Here is a 23,536-nt window from a genome sequence, read left to right as displayed (position 1 = left end):
GTTTTTGTTTTTTTAAGACCATTTGTTCTAGAAATGTACAGGGTTGCTTCAGGGCTAACTGCAGATGTTATTAGCTTCAGGGCTAACTACCCGTGCTCCATTTCCACATTCAAATGGACAATCTCCTTTGGTTTTCTTCTCTAGAGTTGAAAATGGTATGCTTTGCTATCAAAGCTGCAACAAGGCAAACCTAGATAAGTGTAAACAATTTTACAACACCAAGTTATAGTCCAACAATTTTATTTGAAATTCACAAGCTTTCGGAGGCTTCCTCCTTCCTCAGGTGAATGTTGACCTGAGGAAGGAGGAAGCCTCCGAAAGCTTGTGAATTTCAAATAAAATTGTTGGACTATAACTTGGTGTTGTAAAATTGTTTACAATTGTCAACCCCAGTCCATCACCGACATCTCCACATCAACCTAGATAAGAGCAGTGGTAGCCTGAGAACTGGCTGTCTCCCCCACCTTCTAAGATGCCTTGGGACCAGTGAAGGGAGAGAGGAAACTGTGGTCAGTCATCCTAAGAGAACAAATATAGATTTAAATATATATTAAACAAACCAAAATTTGGGCTACTATTGCTAAAGAATATAAAGAAATGGCAGAAAGTTATTGAACAGTGAAGCATTCGTTAGATTTTCTTTCTGTGATTTTATATCCCAGAGTAGCAGCCTGCTGTCCTCCTATTACATATTAATAGGATTTGAATGCTAGATTAGGAGAACAAATTTTGATGAAATGTGCAAGTAGGTTATAATTCACATGATGGACCAATCTGTATTTTAACAAGTATTTCATGCACGTAAACAACTTAAGCCTGCTGTCCTGGTTACTAAAGAACTGGAGAAAGATCAGGACTTTAGATGTAATCACTATGCAATTAAATGGGAGTTACTGTGCTGGTGGATTTCATACTGCAGAATATCCAAATGCACAATTTAGTAACCATTTCATTGCACCACAAAAGGAAAGCCTTGCCTTCCGAGAACTGAAATATTGTATGGATCAACTGCAGATGCTATTTTCTATAAATTTGCATTGACTAAAATTCTGAAGAGATGCACACTACCGTAAACTGCTTTTTAAGTTGTCAGTAAATCAAGTGATGTTGGAAGATGTTATATAGGTTGCTCTTTATTAAAAGAACTTTTCAAGAACAAATATGTCCAACCCTATGAATGTATAATTCAGTTTTTGTCAAGTGTTTGTGCTGGTTATCATAAAAAAAAATGAAAATGTAGGTTATTGTTGAAGCATAATTTGCATTAGGCTTTGTAGTGAAATGTGCTCAGGTTGCTATATGTAATTACTCAAAATGCACATAATCCAAGTTGCATGCCCCTTTAAATCTTGTTGTTTGGAGTCATGGCATTTAAAATAAAAATTAATAAGATATCTGTTTTCCAGACTGCAGAACACAGTCCATATGATTGAATTTCACAGTGGAGCACCAGTGCAGGTTGCCATGGAGTGATGGTTTATGGATTCATATTGGTTGTTTCCCCACAGTTCTAGATCTCAGCCGCTCAATGCTTCCACATAGGAAGAGAGTTATTCCCGTGCACCCCTGTATGGCTGGTTTTGGGGCTTATTGCAAAGGCTGGGTAGCAGCTGCCTTTCTCAGTCGGCTCTGTGCGTTGCATGGGGAGATCCTTGTGAGAATTTGGAAGAAACAAAGTTAAAAAGGGAGTATTAACTTTATCAAATCCAAGTTTATCTTAAGCCAGTTAAACAGCCCAGCTGCTTGAATGAATTGTGACTGATTACAAGGGTTAAAAAAGGATTGGGCAAGTGAGTGTTGCTCCACCTCTTAATGCTACTACCAGGTGAAAAATGTGAAGCCAAGTTACCACCAGCAATAATATTCAAAACAACCGAACTAGTGAGCAAGTGACACTCCTAGTTCATTGTACTTACACTCCTAAAGGCAGCCTAACACAATGTTGTGTATTCACATGGGCTTCACATAGCTTTAATATTTGTACATCTTAGTCATGACTAATGAGTGAAGATTAATTTGTGTAACTTCTGCTGACAGTTATATTGAAATAGTAAAATATTTAATTAACCTCTAGAAGTCTGTATTTTTGTGGCTATTAAAGAAGGCAGCATCCTATTGAATGTGTTTATTTAAAAAGCACCAAGGGAACTGAGTGACAGTGAGTTGGAACACTCACCTTTTAATTCTAGGACCTGCGTTTGAATTCAGCTCAGGAAGACATGTAGAACTAGATGAAAATCTGTCCTTCCCTTTTCATGCTTTAAGGGTCCTACGTGACATGAATTAAGCTACTGTTAATGACAGCACAAAATTGCACCAAATGGCTGGTTATGGGAAGATGGCAGGTGTGGTATAGAAATGTCAAACTGCTATAGTAATGGGACCGTTGCTCTTTATGTGGCTATGCTGTACCTGTGTGGGAGTGCTTGATGCTGACATGGGTGTAAAAAGTGCAAAAATTCCCCATTCCCCAGCACTGGCACTCATAACTCATTTTTCTTTCATTTTTCTTTTTCTTTTTATAATTTACTGTTTACAACAAGAGTTGATTTCTACACTTTCTTTATGTAACTTTAACTACCTCGGTGAAGAACAGATTCCAACTGCATTTGGAAATTTGGCCCTAATGTACTGAAGAGACCGTGCTTTCTGGGAGCAACTATTCCTTTTATTTAACGTCGGAAAAATCAGTTCAATCTCCCTGATTCTAGCAGTTCCCACTTAGAGTGCATATGAGGTCAGCAGAATAAATCTGGCTATAGTTACACAAACATCTGCTAGAGGTTTTGGAATGAACCAACTCAGAAGAGAGACAGCACGATAGAATTTTAAAAAATTATTAATTCAGCCCAACTTGCTTATGTGTAAATGGATACAAATATCCAAGTTTCTGATGTAATAAAATCTTCACCATGTTCCACTTTCCTTATGTCGTGCTTTATACAAGTATTGACTAAGCTTTGTTGATCAGCTAAAAGATAGTTTTTCTTCTTTCCAAGCAAAATTCTGCAAAGTACCATTTACAAGCAAATAATGGAAACCCATGGTTTTAGACTCAGTTAGAGGACAGAAATGGGCCATTTATTTTTTCCAAGCAACTATCAAATTTCCTTTAGAAAGAATTTATGGCTTCTGCTTTATCAACAATCTCTGACAAGAGAATTCCATATTCTAACCGCCTTCTTGGTAAATAATGATTTTCTAACCCCACCCTTTAGTTTTTTTAAGATCATATTAAATTTGTGCCCTCCTATTATCACCTTGGTGACCAATGGAAGCATTCTATCCCTGGCTCAGTGGTAGCGCTCTCACCTCTGAGTCAAAGATCGTGGGTTGAAATCCCACTCCAGAGCACATAATCTAGGCTGACACTTTAGTGCTGTACTGAGCAATTGCTGCACGGTTGGAGGCCTCGCCTGTCCTCTCAGGTAGATGTAAAAGATCCCATGACACTTTTCGAAGAAGAACAGGGGAGTTTTGATGTCCTGGCCACTATTTATTCTTCAACCAACATCACTAAAACAGATTATCTGATTATTATCTCATTGCTGTTTGTGGGCCCTTACTGTGCACAAATTGGTTGTTGTGTTTTCCTACATTACAACAGTGACTACAGTTCAAAAGTACTTCAGTGGTTGTGAAGCACTTTGGGATGTCCTGGGGTCGTGAAAGACACACACTTTTTCTTTTGCAAGTTCTTTCCTTTTCCCTTCCCTTTCTTTCCACCTTATAACTGGTCAGAACTTTAAAGATCTCTATCAAATCACCCCTTAACTTTCTCAGCTCTACTGATAAAAGCCCTAACTTCTCATATTCCTCTTTATAACCGTAACCCCTTAATATCCAAGAGTGATGGCCTTAGTACAGACACTGGTATAAGGATGTAAAGTATGGATTAAGAAAAAAAAATCTCACTGGGACCATTCCTTTGCAACACCCTGACTCTACCTAACAAAATCACTGAGAAGAAGTGAATAACCATGGATAAAGACTTACAAAATAAAATTCTTTGTAATTTTTGCATGACTTTCAAAGATAATGGATTGAAATCCTGGAGCTTTTGTTCAAACTTGCTATCTACACAATTTAAACCTGATCAGTTGCATTCCACAGATTACATTTCCATTGCTGTGCCACAACAAGAAACCTACATGTCTTCAATAGTGAAAAAGCTCATTCTGCTTCAATCATGTTTTCAGAATTGAACTTAATTTAAAAACTATAATTTTCTAATTATCGTGGTTCGTTGTGGCTTTTGTTCCAGCTACTTATAAAGTGTACATACATAAGGAAGACTATGGGCTCAATTTTAAAATTAAAGTCTGGGTGCGTTGGGGGTGGAGGGGCAAAGAAAATAGTGTTCTTTTTGGAGCGGGCAGAAATCCCGGCTCCAACACGCTGAAGAACGCGCACGACCCAGAGTCATCTGGGTGCACGCGCCGTTCCCAAACCCGGCGGGACGATATTTAAACCAACAATTCACTTGAAATGTACATGAATGTAATTAATTATGCTGGCAAGCGATTTCAACACTGCCTCAGCGTGTTTCCCGTGCTCTGTGAAACACGCCATGGTGAAGGAGTCGTGTTTCAGCCGGCAGCCATTTGGACATTTAAATCTCTGTTTGACAGATGGGGATAAAAGGTGAGTTATTGCAGCAGGGAGATCTTTGTGATTAGACTGAAAATTCTTGGTTTCTACTCAGAATTGTTCTGTTTACACATATTTACCAACTTTTCGGACCCCTCAAACTGACACCATCAGGATGGGGGGGCGCGATGGCTGCATTCACCACTACATCCAAGGATGAGCAACATCACCATCCTCGCCAGGCATGGCGTGCACTTCCGCCAATTGAAGCTCCACACCACAGTGCTGCGCCACAGGCACCTGCACAAGAGCAGAGGGAGCGACATGGCAGGAAGCACTACCTTCGTCAGAGGGTCTACAGACCGAGACTCAGCCTCCGTAGCACTGCTCCTCAGAGAAGTCCAGAAAGCTGAGAGTGAGTCGCCCAGTGGTCGCAGACATCTGCAGCCTCCTTCATGCCCAGCTGCTCCTGGCTGGGCCTTGCGGCATCTCAATACGCGTTGCATTTAAAGTGACCACTGCCCTCAACTTCTTCACCTCCGGATCATTCCAGGGTGCTGTCGGTGACATTGCGGGGTCTCTGTCGTCTGCCCACAAGTACATAAGGCAGGTCACTGACGGCTTGTTTCACAGAGCCTTGCAATAAGTCAGCTTCCCCATGGACGACCTTAGCCAGATGGAGAGGGCAGGGGGATTCTACTCTGTGGCTGGCTTCCCACGTGTACAGGGTGCAATCGATTGCGCACATATAGCAAGCCGAGCACCTCCACACAAGCCAGGAATGTTCATCAACAGACAGGGGTATCACTCAATCAACGCTCAGCTCGTTTGTGACCACCACAAAAGGTTTCTTTACATCTGCGCCAGATTCCCTAGCAGCTGCCACGATTCGTTCATTCTGAGGGAATCCAGCATCCTGGGCCTGTTCCACGCACCGAACACCCTTAATGGCTGGCTCCACGGGGACAAAGGATACCCCCTGCACACGTGGCTCATGCCACCTTTGAGGAACCGCAACAGCGTCGATACAACGACAGCCGAATCGCCACCAGGTCTATAATTGAACATGCGATAAGGGTTGCTGAAGATGTGATTTCGGTGCCTCGATCGTTCTGGGGGAGAGTGGGTCGCATTATAGAAGTGTGTTGTGGCATCAAGTGTTGCCGTTCATGGTGGAGAACATGAAAGGGCGCTAACACAAAAGCCAGTCAAGGATGGGTAAGATGTGGCAGCAGCGGTGACAATGATAACATTTAATATAATGATAAACGTGACAGTCTGTCAGACCCCTTGTGCATACCCTTCATGATCACAAATCCTTAGCCTTTCTCTTCCTACTACTTCTACGTGGTGCATCCCTTGTGGCTGCAGCAGAGGTAGTGGCAAGTTGCTCACGTCCATGGCCGGACTGCTTAGATGCTTTGGGCCTACGTCCTCTGGGTTTTGGAGCCCATGAGGACATCTCCAAAGATTGCTCCACCTGCACCTGTGCAGTGGCTGACTCAGCCACCTGGAGAGGAGGCAGGATTTGCGGGCACTTGTTGAGGGGGGGCAGCGGGTGAGACGTGGGAGCGCTTTGAGAGGCGTCCCCACTTCCATGTCCCCTTTTGCCATCATCCCTCTCCCGAGCCAGGCCCACATCACTCCTACCACCCTGCTGGACAACAGTTTGGAGGACATGTATGATGCCTTGGAAGCCCAGTTGTAAAGTTTCTGTCTGCCTGTATAAGGCGGCAGAATGTTGCTCACTGTGAGTACGAACGGCCGTTGTCAGGCCTGAATGGACTCATTTGTGAGCCGTGCTTGAAGCTCAATGGAGGCTAGCCTTCTCTCCATTGCAGACATTCCCGCACTTACCTGAGACTCTATCTCAGACAGCTCCTCACGTCCCTGTGACAGTATCTGAGATTCCCTCCCGTACCTGTGCCACCATTCCATTAATGCAGGAGTTGGACTCCTCCATCCTCTGGTCTATTGTGATGTGGAGATGCCGGTGATGGACTGGGGTTGACAATTGTAAACAATTTTACAACACCAAGTTATAGTCCAGCAATTTTATTTTAAATTCACAAGCTTTCGGAGATTTTCTCCTTCCTCAGGTAAATGTTTCAAGATCTCCTTGAAGCCTACGCATTTATACATATTGAATAATACATGGTGTTTACAGACTGCCCCTGCAACTGCCCGTTGCCAAGGCAATCACCGTGTTCAGACAGAGAGGTGTCATCTGCAGAACCCCCGAATACACATTCAACAAAAAAACAAACAGGGAAAAAAAAACAGAGAAAAAAAAACACAGAGAGAGGCAGAAACATCCGGAAGGCAGAGAGAGCTAGCAAATGACCCATTATATTAAAAACAGATAACATTTGTTCGCTGGTGGGGTAACGTGTAGCGTGACATGAACCCAAGATCCCGGTTGAGGCCGTCCTCATGGGTGCGGAACTTGGCTATCAATTTCTGCTCGACGATTTTGCGTTGTCGTGTGTCTCGAAGGCCGCCTTGGAGTACGCTTACCCGAAGGTCGGTGGATGAATGTCCATGACTGCTGAAGTGTTCCCCGACTGGGAGGGAACCCTCCTGTTTGGCGATTGTTGCGCGGTGTCCGTTCATCCGTTGTCGCAGCGTCTGCATGGTCTCGCCAATGTACCATGCTCTGGGGCATCCTTTCCTGCAACGTATGAGGTAGACAACGTTGGCCGAGTCACAGGAGTATGAACCATGCACCTGGTGGGTGGTGTCATCTCGTGTGATGGTGGTATCTGTGTCGATGATCTGGCATGTCTTGCAGAGGTTACCGTGGCAGGGTTGTGTGGCGTCGTGGACGCTGTTCTCTTGAAAGCTGGGTAGTTTGCTGCGAACGATGGTCTGTTTGAGGTTGGGTGGCTGTTTAAAGGCGAGTAGTGGAGGTGTGGGGATGGCCATAGCGAGGTGTTTGTCCTCATTGATGACATGTTGAAGGCTGCGGAGAACATGGCGTAGTTTCTCCGCTCCGGGGAAGTACTGGACGACAAAGGGTACTCATCAGCCGCACTCAGAAGACAGTCCAGAATGTCACCCGAGCACAACGCAACGCCATCAACGCTCTCAAGACCAACCGCAACATCGTCATCAAACCAGCGGACAAAGGAGGAGCCATAGTCATACAGAACAGAACAGACTATTGCAAAGAAGCATACCGACAACTGGACAACCAGGAACACTACAGACGGTTACCCGCAGATCCGACCAAAGAACACACCCACCAGCTCAACAAACTGATCAAGACCTTCGATCCAGACCTTCAAAGCATCCTACGCATTCTCATCCCACGTAATCCCCGCGTGGGAGACTTCTACTGCCTCCCAAAGATACACAAAGCCAACACACCCGGACGTCCCATCGTATCAGGCAACGGAACCCTGTGTGAGAACCTCTCTGGATACATCGAGGGCATCCTGAAACCCATCGTACAGGGAACCCCCAGCTTCTGTCGCGACACTACAGACTTCCTACAAAAACTCAGTACCCACGGACCAGTTGAACCAGGAACACTTCTCACCACGATGGACGTCTCGGCACTATACACCAGTATCCCCCACGATGACGGCATCGCTGCGACAGCATCAATACTCAACACCAACAACAGCCAATCTCCGGAAGCCATCCTACAACTCATCCGCTTCATCCTGGATCACAATGTCTTCACCTTCGATAACCAGTTCTTTACCCAAACACACGGAACAGCCATGGGGACCAAATTCGCACCCCAATACGCCAACATTTTCATGCACAAGTTCGAGCAGGACTTCTTCACTGCACAAGACCTCCAACCAACACTATACACCAGATACATCGACGACATTTTCTTTCTATGGACCCACGGCAAGGAATCACTAAAGAGACTACACGATAACATCAACAAGTTCCATCCCACCATCAAGCTCACCATGGACTACTCCTCAGAATCAGTTTCTTTCTTGGACACACGAATCTCCATCAAAGACGGGCACCTCAGCACCTCACTCTACCGCAAGCCCACGGACAACCTCACGATGCTCCACTTTTCCAGCTTCCACCCTAACCACGTCAAAGAGGCCATCCCCTATGGACAGGCCCTGCGAATACACAGGGTCTGCTCAGACGAGGAGGAACGCGATGGACACCTACAGACGCTGAAAGACGCCCTAGTAAGAACGGGATATGACGCTCGACTCATCGATCGACAGTTCCGACGGGCCACAGCAAAAAATCGCATAGACCTCCTCAGGAGACTAACACGGGACGCAACCAACAGAGTACCCTTTGTCGTCCAGTACTTCCCCGGAGCGGAGAAACTACGCCATGTTCTCCGCAGCCTTCAACATGTCATCAATGAGGACAAACACCTCGCTATGGCCATCCCCACACCTCCACTACTCGCCTTTAAACAGCCACCCAACCTCAAACAGACCATCGTTCGCAGCAAACTACCCAGCTTTCAAGAGAACAGCGTCCACGACGCCACACAACCCTGCCACGGTAACCTCTGCAAGACATGCCAGATCATCGACACAGATACCACCATCACACGAGATGACACCACCCACCAGGTGCATGGTTCATACTCCTGTGACTCGGCCAACGTTGTCTACCTCATACGTTGCAGGAAAGGATGCCCCAGAGCATGGTACATTGGCGAGACCATGCAGACGCTGCGACAACGGATGAACGGACACCGCGCAACAATCGCCAAACAGGAGGGTTCCCTCCCAGTCGGGGAACACTTCAGCAGTCATGGACATTCATCCACCGACCTTCGGGTAAGCGTACTCCAAGGCGGCCTTCGAGACACACGACAACGCAAAATCGTCGAGCAGAAATTGATAGCCAAGTTCCGCACCCATGAGGACGGCCTCAACCGGGATCTTGGGTTCATGTCACGCTACACGTTACCCCACCAGCGAACAAATGTTATCTGTTTTTAATATAATGGGTCATTTGCTAGCTCTCTCTGCCTTCCGGATGTTTCTGCCTCTCTCTGTGTTTTTTTTTCTCTGTTTTTTTTTCCCTGTTTGTTTTTTTGTTGAATGTGTATTCGGGGGTTCTGCAGATGACACCTCTCTGTCTGAACACGGTGATTGCCTTGGCAACGGGCAGTTGCAGGGGCAGTCTGTAAACACCATGTATTATTCAATATGTATAAATGCGTAGGCTTCAAGGAGATCTTGAAACATTTACCTGAGGAAGGAGAAAATCTCCGAAAGCTTGTGAATTTAAAATAAAATTGCTGGACTATAACTTGGTGTTGTAAAATTGTTTACAATGGTCTATTGTGGAGAGTGTGTGTGGCACCTGTTCCTCGCAAATGTGCTGCTGTCCCTCGATCGTTCTCCTTTTAAAGTATGGTCCCCAGGATTCAGCATCTGCGTCCAGCTGAGCAGAGCCTGGAGGGGAGTGTACCCACTGACGCGGACTCTCCACAGCTGCCCCTGCCACCAGTGTGTGCTCGTGCTCACTTGTGTGTGGTGACTCACCAGGTACCAACCCAACGAACTGAGTACTAGGACCCACCGAGGTGTGAGTATCTGCGCTGATGGATGGCTCACTAAGATGTGACAGTGTGCCCTCAGAGGTCGGCAGGTCCTCTGAGGAATCACCCTCTGCCATCACTGCAGTCGTTGAAGGGCTTGTAAGAGAACAGACGGCAATATTAAGCATCATCACAGATGTGTTATGTTGTGATGAGCATACTGAGGTGTTCAACATGCCAATCATTGTTGACATCAATTCATACTGTGTATGATGAATGTTAAAGTTGTGTCACCAGGCGTTTGTGGGGTGCCAGTCTCGGCATCCCCGATGGACAGGCACTTGAGGGTGCGGCTGATCTCCAGGGCTTCCTCCTCCACGTCTGTGAGGACCACTATTTGTTGTGGCCCCCCCTCCAGTCCTCACCCTCTCGCGTGCATTTTGCGCTCTCCTCTGGAAGGGGTGAAAGTAGAGACGTGTGATTGAGTGATGGTGAAGTGGTCAGCCGATGAATGTATTGCTTTGGGTGAGGCTGACCGTGAAAGAGGTGAATCAGAGGGTGAGTATGAGATAGAGACATCACACTGGATCAGGATTGGGGTGAGTGGTAGTGGTGGGGTCACAAATGGGGAGGTGAGGAAGTGCTCATGAAGGGAAGGTAAGTTGAGCATGAGCGTTAAGTGGGTGTGAGGAGTGATGTGATGAGTAATCTTGGCAGTGCAGAATGAGTTGGGGGTGGGGGTGGGGGGGGAGGCATGATGTGATGCGGAACACGGAATGCAGGAGAATCAGTAAGTGTACTCACTTTTGCTGACTTAGGTCATCGAAACGCTTCCTGCACTGGACTCAAGTGCGGGAGATGTTGCTGCTCCTGGTGACCTCCTCTGCCACCTTGAGTCGGGCCTTCTTGGTGGCAGAGACAGGGCACTTCCTGCTGTCGGCCGGGTAAAATAGTTCCCTTCTCCTCCTCACCCTGGCCAGTAGCAGCTGAAGTGAGGCGTCGCTGAATCTTGGAGCAGCCTTGCTCCTGTGCTGCTCCATTGGATATTCTGTCTCTTTGCCCCAGCAAAATCCATTGGAGCAATGGCCCTTTAAATCTAGACGCAGCCTGTCATGCGGGTGCGCAGTCCGCCCACTGCGCAGCTTTTGGACGGCAAACCCGGAAACAAGATTAATGGCCACCAATTAAGTCGCAATCGAGTGGGGAGAGGTAAATTTTTATTATTCGTGTTTGCCGTGTGCCCATTGACCCCCCCCACACCTCCCCGGCTGCCATTCCGCCGCCCTTTTAAAATTTAGCACCATGGGTTTATGTAGCGCTGGATCCCATTTGTTTTTCTCAAAAATTTTAAAGAACATTATTGTATTGCTGAGTTGATGTTAGTTGAGCTAATATTAATTATCCAGATTTCTGTAATGAATCAAAGTAGAAAAAAACAGACAATACACTTCACAATTTATATAAAAGGGGCTGATAAATTTGTCTGTAAAATTTCATGAGATAATCCTTTTAAATCAGGCAGGTTCAAAAAATGATGACCTACAATACACTGGATGGCATCTACATGCCTCAGCTTGCCCCAGCAATCCTCATCAAGTTGCAGTGTGCCATGCATCAGCAAATAGGATGTGTTCATTACAGGTTACCGGAGGGGGAAGACTCAAACTACTGAATAGCTGTTACCATCTGAACAAATGTGTGCTTGCATCACAACAAACCACTGTTGGCTAACAACCAGAGAAGAATCTATCTTCCTAACACAATTACGTGCTTTGTTTTTTTGTATTGTAAAGGTGCAGAAAACAGAAGGCATTTTATTTGGAGTGAGTCTTTATACTAAAGATATCCGAAGAATGGAGTTGGTGTATTGTAAACAGTTCTGTGCACCCCATTGTAGGAAGGATATTGGTGCCACAGAAAGATTCACTGGAATAATAAAAGGAACAAGAAGTTAGTTATGAAGTAAGGTTTGTAAACTGGAAAACTTTTACTGGAACAGAAAAGGTTAGCGGGGGGAGAGAACGGAGAGATTTTCCAAACTATGAAAAGTTTTGAAAGGGTAGCTTTTACTGGTTGGCAAATCAATAACAATTGGGGACTGATTGAAGATTATCACTAAAAAAACAAAGGTGGAAGCTAGGAAAAATATACAGAACGTTATAAGAACATGAATTGCTTCACCATTAATGGCTATTGAGACAGAAACTATAGCATCATTGATCTCCGTAATAAATTTTCATCGTTTGGAAAATCTCTCAGTTCTCTCTTTCCCCCCACCCCACCCCGCCTGTTAACCTTTTCTGTTCCAGTAAAAGTTTTCCAGTTTACAAACCTTACTTCATAACTGTAACTTCTTGTTCCTTTTATTATTCTAGTGAATCTTCACTGAAACTCCGTTGCCTGCCTTAGTTTTTCTGTCGCTGATGCCCTTGTCTCTTCTGCATTCCCCTCTTTGCCCCAGCAATGCCGGATGCCCCTTCAGCCATCTAAGCTCCACACTCTGGAATTCCCTCCCCAAAACCCTCTGTCTCTCCACTTCCATCTCCTCCTTTAAGATCCTCCTTAATACCCCCCTCTTTGACTAAGCTTTTGGTCACCACTGCTAACACGTCATTCTTTAGGTCTGGCATTTATTTCTTTGATTACACTTGTGTGATATGCCTTGGGATGTCTTCCATGCTAACGGTGTTATATAAATGTAAGCTGTTGTTCCAGTGGATAGTTCCAGTTGAAGAGCTAGCACCAACATGGAGTCAATGGCCTCCTTTCTGTGCTGTAATTTCTATGATTTTATGAATAAATGTAAATTTCCCAGGACACGGCCTGCTCTCTGGCCTTGTCGGTATAGAATACCATATAATGCAGCCCTACAGATCAGACTGGGCAGACTGGGTTCAGATTCCAGTGGTGGTCTTGGTCATGGAGCACTGCAGTTAGCAACCGCACTCCTTGGCTAGCGAAAGATAAAGCCATGATTGTAGAGCATGTGAATTGCTCTTGCTCAGAAACTGGTATTTTGCTTTATCTGGGACTTTTTATGCAAAACTGTGGTCCTTGGCAAACAAACCTTGGTACACATAAGTGAATAAATGCCTGGGATATGTCATGCCATACTGTGCCTCACCAAAGGTTACGGGCACAGTGTCGCTCAATTGTGATCTCTTTCTCCTCCCAACCTCACCCCCTTGGTATTAAAAAGCTTGCCAACATCACTGAAGGATGGTCACTTGTGTGTGATAGAGGCAGGGCCAGCGCTGGTGGAATGGTACCCCACAGGCATTGACTACTTTTTCCTTTATCTTCGTCTTTATCGCTTCTTCTAGCACCTTGACTACTTTTTCTTTTAACACCTTTTTGTGCTCTTTAGTACACTCTTATACTTTTGGCTTCATAGTTACGTAAGTATCTTATCTTATTTCAACTAAAAGTCACTTCAGGCAGTCTGACCAATCACTTTCATCAAGGTTTGCATGGAAATTTAAGCTGACCAAAAAATTTAACTCGTAGTTTTCAAAATAACTTCATCTCAAGATTCTTCATATTTGCACTTGGTTACAAATTAACATATCATGTATTGCTGTTGTTGAGCGATCAGTGATTTAAGTACCCAATATTGTTTGATCATGAAAGCAGAAGTAAATGCTTCTTTGTTTGATTATTTTACCACTTCATTCATCACTGAATATGAGGTTCAAATACCCACTTCACCTTATGTAAAAAAAAGTTAAAATTAACCATATATCATCAGAGTTACTACATTTTTTCCCAAATAATTGACATCATGTGTACTTTTTTTCTCGTTCATGGGATGTGGGCGTCGCTGGCAAGGCCAGCATTTATTGCCCATCCCTAATTGCCCTTGAGAAGGTGGTGGTGAGCCGCCGCCTTGAACCGCTGCAGTCCGTGTGGTGATGGTTCTCCCACAGTGCTGTTAGGAAGGGAGTTCAAGGATTTTATCCCAGCGATGATGAAGGAACGGCGATATATTTCCAAGTCGGGATGGTGTGTGACTTGGAGGGAAACGTGCAGGTGGTGTTGTTCCCATGTGCCTGCTGCTCTTGTCCTTCTAGGTGGTAGAGGTCGCAGGTTTGGGAGGTGCTGTCGAAGAAGCCTTGGCGAGTTGCTGCAGTGCATCCTGTGGATGGTACACACTGCAGCCACAGTGCGCCGGTGGTGAAGGGAGTGAATGTTTAGGGTGGTGGATGGGGTGCCAATCAAGCGGGCAGCTTTGTCCTGGATGGTGTCAAGCTTCTTGAGTGGTGTTAGAGCTGCAGTCGTCCAGGCAAGTGGAGAGTATTCCATCACATTCCTGACTTGTGCCTTGTAGATGGTGGAAAGGCTTTGGGGAGTCAGGAGGTGAGTCACTCGCCGCAGAATACCCAGTCTCTGACCTGCTCTTGTAGCCACAGTATTTATATGGTTGGTCCAGTTAAGTTTCTGGTCAATGGTGACCCCCAGGATGTTGATGGTGGGGGATTTGGCGATGGTAATGCCGTTGAATGTCAAGGAGAGGTGGTTGGACTCTCTCTTGCTGGAGATGATCATTACCTGGCACTTGTCTGGCGCGAATGTTACTTGCCACTTATGAGCTCAAGCCTGGATGTTGTCCAGGTCTTGCTGCATGCGGGCTCGGACTGCTTCATTACTTGAGGGGTTGCGATTGGAACTGAACGCTGTGCAATCATCAGCGAACATCACAATTTCTGACCTTATGATGGAGGGTCATTGATGAAGCAGCTGAAGATGGTTGGGCCGAGGACACTGCCCTGAGGAACTCCTGCAGCAATGTCCTGGGGCTGAGATGATTGGCCTCCAACAACCACTACCATCTTCCTTTGTGCTCGGTATGACTCCAGCCACTGGAGAGTTTTCCCCCTGATTCCCCTTGACTTCAATTTTATTATGGCTCCTTGGTGCCACACTCTGTCAAATGCTGCCTTGATATCAAGGGCAGTCTCTCTCACCTCACCTCTGGAATTCAGCTCTTTTGTCCATGTTTGGACCAAGGCTGTAATGAGGTCTGGAGCCGAGTGGTCCTGGCGGAACCCAAACTGAGCATCGGTGAGCAGGTTATTGGTGAGTAAGTGCCGCTTGATAGCACTGTCGACGACACCTTCCATCACTTTGCTGATGATTGAGAGTAGACTGATGGGGCGGTAATTGGCAAACTTTTATTCCTTTCCCTCTTGCCTGAAAGTGAAAGAAATGACCAGGGTATAGTTATATGAAGATTGATTTTCCGAGTCCTCACCCACGTCTAGGTACCTAGCCGCATGAGCGTGGATCAAAACATTACAGCCTCTCCGCCTACAATTTTTCGATCCACATTTGTGGGAAGGTAGGTATCTCATTACGGGTGAAGATGCAGAAGATCTACCATTTAATGTGAGATTTATTCTTTTTTGTTCAGGCTGAACTTGTGGCACTGGATAAAGCCCAAAGCCATCAGAACAACTACAAACGTTTCCCCTCTGCCCGATCCCCCACAGAAGGGCACCACTTTTTTTTTAAAAGGCACAGACAACCTGTCCAACCTGAAAATGGGTACAGGTAAATTTAAATTACCATTTGAAAATTCAATCCAATGAAACGGTCAATGTCTTGCTGTGCCCACTGGTTTTGGAAGACTACAAGTGAACTAGTGAACTAGTGGACACCGTGTGATCATATTCCATAATAACCCGGGCGTGCACTAAAGATTGGAATATTGGAAAGCAGTTGGAGAGACCCTTCCTAGTGATCTTGTGCATCCTGGACTGTTCGAGGTGGATTTTGCCAACCTCAGGAGCATATCCAATAAAAAATCCTTCAAACTGCCTACCCTTTGCATTGGGTGACCAAAACTGAACAGCGTGTGGGGAAAAGTGTAACCAAAGGTTGAGAAGCAGCCCCTTCAGATAATGAAATAGGGGCTGCCGCCTATGGCACTGCATATATTAATTACATTTTCTCTGGTCGTAGAATAGGTATGTGGCCAGGACATCCATAAATTGGCTCAGGTATTTATTGAATGCCACTTATTGGTATTTATTGGATGCCTACATGCAACACTCTTCACTCCAGACCTTTCAGTGGCACCACATCCCCAAATACGGAGCCGTTCACTGGGACGCTCGTTCACTCCAGTTTGGAAAATGACTTCTGGAAGTGCCATTGTTTCTTATTAGTTTAATTATATAATTTAAACACATTCCTTTAACAACTAGTACTTGACAGTGTTACAGTTAGGCAACTAATTTGATCCAGATGCTACCAAGTCAGAGTTTATAATAATATGCTGAGCTGCTTAATGTGAAGTTGTTTTAAACCTTACCATTTCTTCATTCAATCTTAAATTACTGTGTACTTTAAAATAAGTTCAAAATGAGAACGTTACGCAGAGAACAAAGAAGAAAATGATGAGCTATATGAGTCAGATTCTATATCAGTCTTTCTTTTGCCCCTAAATTGATTCATCCTGTGGTATATTCCACAGACACCCACTGCCCTCTGATGGCCTTTCTATGTACATGAAGCTGGACAGTGAAATTTGACAACCTGTATGGCTGTGGAGGACATTACATTTGAGTCCTAACCTGTCTCACTTGACATTCACGCGTCACTTCTTTCCAACAGTGGTTATTGCAAAGTGATCAGAGGATGCTTAGAATGTGAAATTCTCTGCCACGACCTTGTTCGTGTTCATAAACTCTTTTCAAAGTAAATTAGACAGTTCCTTGAAACAGAGGAATATTAAAGGTCATGATGAGTTAGCAGGAGTGTGGGATTATATGAGGCGACTCATGGAGAAAATGCTGGTTCAAATTTGATGGGCTAAATGGCCTATTTCTGTGATGTAACACTCTTATGAATACTCAGAAAAAGCAGTACACTGGTTTTTGTGACAGAAATTAAATATTTTTGGGCTGTCGCTTTAAATTCAGTCACAATACATAGAGTATAAAAGCCAGCAAGAGTTAAGTTCTATATCCCCACCTAAATCAATACAAATGTTGAGGTTCACATACGAATTAAGAGCAAGAGTAGGCCATTCGGCCCCTCGAATTGGTTTTGTTGATAGAGGACTCAAGCTACTTAATTCAAATATAAACACTGCTGTTTGGTTCAGTTACATGTACTGCTGAAAGCTTCTTTTTGAGTTGAGTTGTTGGTTATTGAAAAAGGAGCCCTGGCAATTGTTTCAGGGGTATTTAAGTAAGTTGAATTGTTAAAATCAGAGATTTGGGGCATGATTTTAAAACAAAAGCGCGGGTGCGTTGGGAACGTGGTGGGGGGGTCAAAGAAAATGGTGCTTTTCAGGAGCGGGCAGAAATCCCGGCTCCAACACGCCAAAGAACGTGCGTGACCCAGAACCATCCGGGTGTGCGCACCATTCCCGGTCCCAGAAGTACCGCCGGCAATTAAAACAGCAATTCAAGTACTTAAAGTAATGCTGCCTCAACATGTTTCCTGTGTTGTGTGAAACACGGCATGGGAAAATAGTCGGGTTTCAGCTGGCAGCCATTTGGACATTTAAATCCCTGTTTGACAGATGAGTTAAAAGGTGAGTTATTGCAGCAGGACATTCACTTCTCTCAGGCAAACTTTTGGTTGGGAGATCTTTTTGTTTAGACTGAAAATTCTTGGTTTCCTCTCAGAATTGTTCTGTTTACGCATATTTACCAACTTTTCGGACCCCCTCAAACTGACACCATCAGGATGGGGGACGCGATGGCTGCATTCACAAGGACGGGCGACGTCACCATCCTTGCCATGCACGGTGTGCACTTCTGCCACTTGTAGCTCCACACCACAGTGCTGCACCACAGGCACCTGCACAAAAGCACAGAGGACAACAACAGAGGGACCGACATTGCAGGAGGCACTACCCTCGTCAGTGGGTCTACAGACTGAGGCTCAGCTTTCTGGACCTCTCTGAGGAGCAGTGCATACGGAGGCTGAGAGTGAGTTGCCAGGTGGTCGCAGACATCTGCAGCCTCCTTCATGCCGAGCTGCTCCCGGCTGGGTCTGGCAGCATCTCATTACCCATCGCTGTTAAAGTGACCACTGCCCTCAACTTCTTCGCCTCCGGATCATTTCAGGGTGCCACCGGTGACATCGCCAGGATCTCTCAGTTGTCTGCACACAAGTGCCTAAGACAGGTCACCGACGGCTTGTTTCACAGAGCCTCGCAATACGTCAACTTCCCCATGGACGACCTCAGCCAAACGGAGAGGGCAGTGGGATTCCACTCTGTGGCTGGCTTCCCACGTGTGCAGGGTGCAATCGATTGCACGCACATAGCAATCCGAGCATCTCCACACGATCCAGGACTGTTCATCAACAGAAAGGGGTATCACTCCATCAATGGTCAGCTTGTTTGTGTGTGTGATTCCCTGGCAGCTGCCATGATTCGTTCATTCTAAGGGTATCCAACATCCAGGCCCTTTTCCACACCCTTAAGGGCTGGCTCCTCTGAGATAAGGGATACCTTCTGCACACATTGCATATGACACATCTGGGGAACCCCATCAGCGAGCAACAGCGTCGATACAACGACAGCCACATCGCCACCAAGTCGGTCATTGAAGATGCAATTTTGATGCCTCAATCATTCAGGGGGATCGCTTAAATACGTACCAGCAAGAGTGGGTCGCATTATAGTAGTGTGTTTTGTCGTGCATCACATGACGCAACAGAGAGCGGTACTGGTTGATGTGGCCCCATGGCCTTATCCAGAATCCACAACTGCAATGAACGTTCAGGAGGAGGAGGAGGACGAATCCATCCGCAGAGCAGTGGCTCAGCTGGCTGCTCGTGAGGCTGGGGACTCACTAATATGTGAACGCTTGTCATAGGGAGAACATAAATTAAGAATAGTCCAGTCCTCAGGCCACCTGGAAAGAGCAGTGCCAACACCAGAGCCCCCCCCCCCCCCGCCCCCGCCAGACAAAACAGTCCTGCAACTGCACATACACCCACTGGGTGGCATCAAGTCTCGCCGTTTATGATGAAACATGTAAGGGCGCTAACACAAAAGGCAGTCAAGAATGGGCAAGTCGTGGCAGTAGTGGTGAGAATGATAACATTTAATGTAACTTTATCAAAAACCAAATATAAATGAAAAACATGACAGTCTGTCAGTCGCCCTTGTGCATACCCTTCGTGATCACAAATCCTTAGCCTTTCTCTTCCGACTACTTCAGCTTGGTGCATCCTCTGTGTCTGCAGCAGAGGTAGTGGCAGGTTGCTCATGTTCATGCCTGGACTGCTTAGATGCTTTCAGCCTACGCCTTCTGGGTTTTGGAGCCCGTGAGAGCCCCGCCAAAGACAGCTCCACCTGCACCAGACTCGGCCATCTGGAGAGGAGGCAGCATTGCGGGTACTGGTTGAGAGGGGAGCAACGGGTGAGACGTGGGAGCGCTTTGAGTGGCATCCCCACATCCATGTCCCCTTTCGCCATCATTCCTCTCCTGGACCAGGCCCAAGTCACTCCTACCGCCCTGCTGGAGAACAGTTTGGAGGACATGTGAGATGCCTTAGAAGCCCAGTTGTAAAATTTATGACTACCTGTTTAAGGCGGCAGAATGTTGTTCACCGTGAGTCCAAACGGCCGTTGTCAGGGCCTGAATGGACTCATTTGTGTGCCGTGCTTGAAGCTCAATGGAGGCTAGCCTTCTCTCCATCGCAGACATTCCCACAGGAACCTGCGACACTATCTCAGACAGTTCAGCAGTTACGTGCGACACTATCTCAGCCAGTTCCTCACGTCCCTGCAACACTATCTGAGATTCCCTCCCATACCTGTGCCACCATTCCACTAATTTAGGAGTTGGACTCCTCCATCCTCTGCGCTATTGTGGAGAGTGTGCCTGGCACCTGTTCCAGTACCTCGCAAATGTGCCGCTGTCCCTCGCTCATTCTCCTTTTAATGGATGGCCCTCAGGTTCAGCATCTGCGTCCAGCTGAGCAGAGCCTGGAGAGGAGTGCGCCCACCGACGCGGACTCTCCACAGCTGCCCCTGCCACCAGTGTCTGCTCGTGCTCACTTGTGTGTGGTGACGCACCAGGTGCGAACCTAACTAACTGACTACTAGGACCCACTGAGGTGTGAGTATTTGCGCTAGTGGATGGCTCACTAAGATGTGACAGTGTGCCCTCAGAGGCCGGGAGCTCCTCTGAGGAATCGCCCTCTCCTTTCACTGTGGTCATTGAAGAGCCTGTAACAACAGAAGGCAGTATGTGTCGTTGCGATGAGCATACTGAGATGCATTGTTAACATCAATTTATGTTGTGTGTGATGAATGTTAAAGTTGTGTCACCAGACGTTTGTGGGGTTCCAGTCTAGGCATCCCCGACGGACAGGCTCTCGAGGGTTCTGCTGATCTGCAGGGCCTCCTCCTCCGCATCTGTGAGGACCACTGTTTGTTGTGGCCCCCCTCTAGCCCTCGCCCTCTCGCGTGCATTTTGCGCTCTCTTCTGGAAGGGGAGAAAGTACAGACCTGAGTGAGGGTGAAGTGGTCAGCTGATGAATGCATTGCTTTGGCTGAGGCTGACCGTGAAAGATTTGCATCATGGGTTGAGTTACAGTCAGAGACATCACATTGGATCGGGATCGGGGTGAGTGGTAGTGGTAGGATCACAAAAGGGGAGGTGAGGAAGAGCTCAGGAAGTGTAGGTAAGTTGGAGATGAGCCTTAAGTGGGTGTGAGGAGTGCTGTGATAGAGTAGTCTTGGCAGTGCAGAATGAGGTGAGGGGGGGTGATGTGCACCACGGAATGCAGGAGAATCAATAAGTGTACTCACTTTTACCAACCTAGTTAGGTCATTGAAACATTTCCTGCACTGGACCCAGGTACGGGAGATGTTGCTGCTGCTGGTGACCTCCTCTGCCACCTCGAGCCAGACCTTCTTGGTGGCAGAGGCAGGGCACTTCCTCCTCCCGACCAGGTAAAATAGTTCCCTCCTCCTCCTCACCCCGGCCAGCAGCACCTCAAATGAGGCGTCGCTGAATCTTGGAGCAGCCTTGCCCCTGTACAGCTCCATAGTGTCTTCTTACTCTTTGATCCAGCAAAATCCATTGGAGCTATGGCCCTTTAAATCCAGACACTCCAGCTGACAGCCTGTCTGCAGGTGTGCACCTTTCGGACGGCAAACCCGGAAAGATTAATGGCCACCAATTAAGTCGCAACCTTGTGGGGAACTGTAAGATTTTATAATTTGCGTTACCCGCACTCCCATTGACCCCCGCCCCCCCCCACCACTGCCATCCCGCCGCCCTTTTAAAATTGTGCCCTTGGTTTGAAAACGTCAATCAGGCCAGTGTAGCTGATGCAGTGGTGAAAAATATAAGAAGAACATTACTGTATATAATTAATTCAAAAGAATAATTTAGTATGAAGATTGTGGTTATTTGTTATCTTTTCAAGGAACTAAATAGCATTTCTACTGTAAATGTATTACTATTTATTGATCTGATAATTTTTTGAAAGTCAGACTTTAAAACAAGGCCCAATGTTGTGATGCTCTGCAGTTTTCATAGACAGAAGAAAGATACCATGGAGATATAAAATTATTCTAGTAGCTGAAGTAATTAACGGAGGTTTTCTGTATGTTACCCTGGGCATGTTACTGAAAGCTTACCTAGATATCAGGGCTAGTGAAGATACTGTTGGTCATGGGAGTGGTGACTCACCTATAAGAGTAATTTAAAATACAGAAACTGAAAAGTCTAATTAAGATAGAAACATAACTGTCTTATCCTTGAGCATTTGAAGATATTTCATGTGTATAATTTTATAAACATCAAATGTAACACTACTTAGGAGCTGACTTTCTGATTGGAGCTATGTTTCTATGGCTAGATGCCTAATGTGACATTTATGTGATTAACGTTAGATCCAAGAACCCTCTGTTTCACTTTGAAAGTAAATTAAAGTTGTATTTTTTTTCATAGAAATGCTTTATAAGGCCATTGTAGGACCTTGTGGAATATTTCTTTCAGATTCTGACCTGGTCAGTGCACATGATTCAACCTTCAAAATAGTTTATAGTTGATCTCATGGAAGTAATAATAGATTTTAAAATAGTTTCTTAGGTTATGGGAAAGTATAGGTTTGTCAATACTCCTTTACTGCTTTTCTCTTCCCCTCAAAATGGATTTTAAAACAATGTAATGAAACTAAAGTATGTTCCGGGGCTAAGAAATCTACAGGATGATCTTCCCCTCTCCCCGTCCCTCCTTCCCTACCCCTCTTGCCTAATTTTTCTGTGTTGTTAACCAGTACAATTTGGATGCCTGTTCCCTATCTTCCCTGCTGCGCAACCTATCCCTAAATATTTGCTGTTTCCTACTCTTATGGCAAGGATCAAGAAGGAGTACCATTGCTACTGGGGATGTGGTTATCCTAGGATGCAAAACTTCTCACTGTAAGCAATTCCAGGTTTCACATTGCAGGTGAACTGTGGGAGCAGGAATCAACAGACATCTGTTAAGGGTGCTATTGACACCAAATGGGCTGGTGTGCATGGAGATAACTTGGGCAGGCAGATCTGGGTATACATTGAGCACTAATACTTAATTATCTTGCAGGCAGAAAACAAATCCCTAACAGTGAGCTGCTGTTTTTATTAGATGTTTTCTCCTCTTCCTCTTTCCTATAGCACACATAATTTGCAGCCACAGGGTGGGTAATTTAATCCCAGGGCCCCTCTGAAACTGAAGGTACGTAAGGGACGTCCTGTCTTTGTTGCTACCTTCTCTTTTTCTCTCTCTTTCTCTCTCTCTCTTTCTCTTCCTGCACTATCTCCTAACTCTCATTCATTCACTGGCCTCAAATCCATGGAATGTGCTTTTTCCTTTATCTTACAATTTCAGGCTTTTAGTTCCAATCAATACATTATTTACCTTGTTTTCTATTACTCTCTTCAACCCCAATGGAGCATGCACTATGGGCATTGGCCCTTCATGTTTCCCTCAGTTTTTTTTAAATGAATGACTCTTCCTCAATTTCCCCCCAGGAGTTCCTGGCCTCTGCTTGATGCCTCCCCATAACAATGCAGTTGAATTCAAAAATTCTTCCTGTGTGGAGTCACTACCATGAATCCTTATCCTGCTGAACCATGGCACAATGAGCCATGGCCCCTTCGTGTTGTGCATCATACCACAGTCTTAATTTTAGTTAAATATACTTCTCACTTCAAAATCTTGTAGAATTTTGAAACTGACCAGAAATTCTTATAGCATCCTGGAAGCTACATATTAAATCCAGTAAGAGTTGACCCAGAAGCTTTATATTATGCTAATTCAATAATATGATCACCACCAAAACATTGAAGATTGATTGTATGGGATTGGTTCCATGAGCCTTACTCCCTTTGAAGAGCAGCTGTCCTCTTGTTTCTCTCTAACTTCTGTCTGAGTGATCAGATGCAAACCCACATTGTACCATAATCTTGGTGTTCATACTTTTATTTTT

The 23,536-nt window shown here is 45.6% G+C and overlaps 1 protein-coding gene across 2 annotated transcripts in view; it reads left to right on the top strand.

The window, feature by feature from the left end:
• The window catches only part of LOC137341120 (glucocorticoid-induced transcript 1 protein-like), a 240,240-nt gene that overhangs the window by 146,682 nt on the left and 70,022 nt on the right, over positions 1–23,536 (top strand). The gene's annotated exons all lie outside the window — the stretch shown is intronic.

This window comes from Heptranchias perlo, chromosome 2 (genome assembly GCF_035084215.1).
Source record: "Heptranchias perlo isolate sHepPer1 chromosome 2, sHepPer1.hap1, whole genome shotgun sequence".
Taxonomy (NCBI): Eukaryota; Metazoa; Chordata; class Chondrichthyes; order Hexanchiformes; family Hexanchidae; genus Heptranchias; species Heptranchias perlo.
This window is presented reverse-complemented; position numbering and strand designations above follow the sequence as displayed.